This window comes from Hippocampus comes, unplaced genomic scaffold, assembly GCF_001891065.2.
Source record: "Hippocampus comes isolate QL1 unplaced genomic scaffold, H_comes_QL1_v1.1 scaffold1519, whole genome shotgun sequence".
NCBI classification, from domain to species: domain Eukaryota; kingdom Metazoa; phylum Chordata; class Actinopteri; order Syngnathiformes; family Syngnathidae; genus Hippocampus; species Hippocampus comes.
The window spans coordinates 16,774-20,395 of record NW_017805525.1 but is presented as its reverse complement, the minus strand read 5'-3'; the positions used below and the strand labels follow the sequence as shown (position 1 = coordinate 20,395).

General features: G+C 45.9%; 1 protein-coding gene across 1 annotated transcript in view; it reads left to right on the top strand.

Annotated features, from left to right (window-relative positions):
• Positions 1-1,150: 1,150 nt before the first annotated feature.
• LOC109520455 (uncharacterized) overlaps positions 1,151-3,622 on the top strand; it is an 8,446-nt gene continuing 5,974 nt past the window's right edge. Inside the window, exons 1-4 of the transcript XR_002169184.1 lie at positions 1,151-1,501; positions 2,222-2,374; positions 2,514-2,629; positions 3,316-3,324. The gene's annotated coding sequence lies outside the window, so the exon portion shown is untranslated. The remainder of the gene's footprint in view (positions 1,502-2,221; positions 2,375-2,513; positions 2,630-3,315; positions 3,325-3,622) is intronic.

Below are 3,622 nucleotides of genomic sequence, written 5' to 3'. Positions count from 1 at the left end.
AAAATGAGACTGATAGGTTGATTAGGGTGCAGTGTTCATTAACATGAAATAATATAATTCTAACATGCACAAACACACACAAATGGTTGGTTGCCCCCCCCCCCGCGCCCTCTACACCACACGTGATCGTTTTGGGAGCAGCCCGTGATCTACCGCTGGATCGCGATTGACGTGAATCTCTCCTCTTTCATCGATGACTGCTTCAAACAACAAAGTGTCTGCAGAAAAAGTGGTGAAGATTGCATGACTGTGTGTGTCTTATGTGTTGGGTTGTTTTATTTTGTCATCGTATGTTAACTGTTGTGTTGATGGCGGCGCGGGTTTCCGCAGAGGCTCCTCCCTCTCTCCTGTGGTTGAGATGAAAGAAATATCATCTGTGCCGTATGTTGCACATAAAGTACATTTGACAATAAAGTTGACCTGACCTGACTTGACTTGTTATCATTGGCTAAGAAGAAGCATGAGCGTCCTTACTTTCAACGTCCGTGCATTGTCTACTAAGCATTTATTTTCAGAAAAGTGACATTTTTAATTTCAGGTTGCGACAATCTGTTTTTGTCAACCATACAAAACTATATTTTGTGTTATACACGATATATGGAGACTTATGGGACACATCTCTCTCTCTCTCTCTCTCTCTCTCTCTCTCTCTCTCTCTCTCTCTCTCCCTCCCCCTCTCTATTTTTTTTGGGGGGGGGGCATGTGGGGTTGTGAATGCATGTTACAACTTCCATATTTGAACATACTTTGGAATTTACAAACACTCGACTCACGCTTGGTAAGGCCCATGCGCGGTGTCGTTTGACCTCTGCAGTTTTACATCTGTCTGTAATTTATTGGGGAGTGTTCGAGGTGTTCTGTTATGGTCACTGGCTTTGTCTTTGGACCCCCCCCTCCCTCTACTCAACTCAACTCAACTCAACTGTATTTAGAGAGCACTTTAAAACAACCATCGCTGTATACAAATCGCCGTACACGGAGCAAATATCACACATAAAACAATAAAAAAACAGTAAAATGAAACGAATCATGGCAAAGGGTAAATACAAAATCAAGTAGAAACGTTTTGATGAAAGTTCATGTTGCAATTTAAAGTACGGCACCGAAGCCAGGACGTGACGCTTTGCTGGAGTCATTTCCCTTTCTTTCGATTTCACGATGACAACAACTGCTTTGTTTTTGGTATGCACCTTTGATGTGTCCTTGCAGTGCCCCCGCTGAATCCCCTGTAGCACCGCGTGTGCCCGTCTTTGTGATGGCTCACTGAAAGTGCAGCCCTTTTTCTTTCAACTCTTGATGTTGTTCCGTGAGCTGTGCTTAAATTCGGCAGCCAAGCCAGCTGGCTTCATCACATCGAAGAGTCATTCGACCTGACCAGAAGAGTCATTCCACCTGACCAGAGTGTATCTCTTCTCCTCGTGACGGACCGCGGTAGCAGTCACCATGTCGCCACTTCTGCTGATGGCCTGCGTGCTCAGCTTGTTCGCGTCTTCGGTCATGTGTAAGTATGGAAGAGAAAAAAAATGCCAGGTACCTGAGAAGAGTCTTATTTACCAGTCGATATTTTTGCATTAACTTTCATAGGATATATTCTGTAAGTCTGTCATGTATACACCAGAGGTGTCCAAAGATTTGATTTAAAAAAAAAAAGGGAAGGATGAAAGGGCCCCTTTAAAATTCATGAGCTTTTCTCAGCTCAAGTCAGTCAAGAAAGCAATTATACATTGTTTGTACTGTTTTTTTCATCAGCCGTCTGTTCAAGGTGTTCAGGAAAGTAGTTGATTTTTTTAGGGTACCCACCACCCCTTCGCCGAATTGCATGGCCACAAACTGAACCAAAAAAGAAAAACGAAAGTTGGAAGGTAACCATTTTTCAGTTACCCCAGGATCATTAATGTGATGTCTGAATCAATCAGCCATCGAGCAGAGTGGAAGAAACTATTTTTGCCTCTTAAAATAGAATGATCTTTATTCACTGCAGTGTTTTGAAGATAAATTGTTATTCTTATCATCACTAATGGCTTCATTGTATCTTCTTATACATTGTTTTTGGTCATGTCGCCGGCCGTCAGGGGCCCTCGGGCCACAGTTTGGACACCCCAGGTATACACAGGAGCGGTTGGCTTGTAGAAAGACTGCCAAGCCACCTCCTGCTGATACAAAGAGCCCACTGCATGAAAAGCGCCTGTCAAACAACCGCTCAAAATGTGTCTGTCCTCAGGCATTGAGAGTGACGGTTGGAAGACATTCGGCACGGGTTGCTATCGCTTCTTCGGCATGCGCAAAACTTGGTCTGAGGCCGACAAATACTGTGTCCAAGAGGGTGGTCACCTGTCCAGCTTCCACTCACACCCAGAGTTGGCGTTCTTGAATGGTGAGCATTAAGATTTGGGGAGTCCTGCCCATGGCCGGACACAATGCTTCACGACGTCCATCGATGTGAGTTGTGTTCCTGTGCTCAAACTAATAGTCGTGAGTGTTTTTGTTGTTGTTTTTGTTGTTTTTCTTTCCCAAAGGCCTGAGCGGTGGCTCCGCGAACACGTGGGTGGGAATGAAAATCCAGTGGTCCAGATTTGGAAGCTTTTTGTGGTGGGAGAAATCCCTTTCATTTAGTGATGGAAGCGCTGCGGAAAGTGAATCATTTGCCCCATTGTTATTTGGCAAAAAGTAAGATCTGGTGTGATCACAAGGAAAGAGTGGAAATAGAAAGATTGATGAATTGGATGCAAGTGAAGTGCTAATCTTTCAAAGTGAATTGAAACAGATGAGGGGAAAACCAATCAAGGTCATGGGGGGGAGAGAAACACATGACAGGAGGAAGCTTTTGATGGGGACAAAGGAGTAAAAATCAATTTTGAGGGGTGGGAAATACTACCCATGGAATCATGGGAAACGTCCCTGACTGTTTTCGGCAGTAAAGGGATCCTAAAATAGAGGACAGCATCCAGGACACACACCCTTGCTCTTGAAATCAGGAACAAGTCGTGTCTCCAAGCTTGTACTTTGCAAATAAATTGAGACACCGACAGCATGGAATCTATTGACATATACACTGTGAAACAACTTGGGTTGAATGTACCCAAAAGATGGAGGGGTCCCCTTGAATTGGGTCCATGTTAAATCATCAATTTTTGGCAAAGAGTGTTATCGCCTTCATGAGAACGTTTTTCAAAACATTTCTGGTCCAGGCCCCCCAAAAATCATTTGTTACTTCGGGATAATTCTCCAGGTGGTTGTTTAGTGTCACAAGGGCTATGAGGAACATGTCCTGAAACCCGACGTGCTAAAATCACATTCATCCCTTCGAATGTACAGGACTACCTCGACTTACACTAACCAAGACATTACTCAGACCGAGACAAGACCAGCGAGCGACAGCGGCGTTCGTTTGGGGCTCCAGTGGTCGGCGAACCTGGCGGCGGCGACAGCGGCCAGTGAGAGCGAGTGACAGCGACGTTCGTCTGGGGCTCCAGCGATCGGTGAGCCAGGCGGCGGCGGCGACGAAGGCGACGGCAGTAGCTGAACTCACTCGACCACCGAGGCAGCGCGAGCTAGCGATAGCCAGCCGGCGTGAGCGAGCGAGAGGGATCTTCGGAGCTCCAGCGGCGGGCAACCCTTGGGG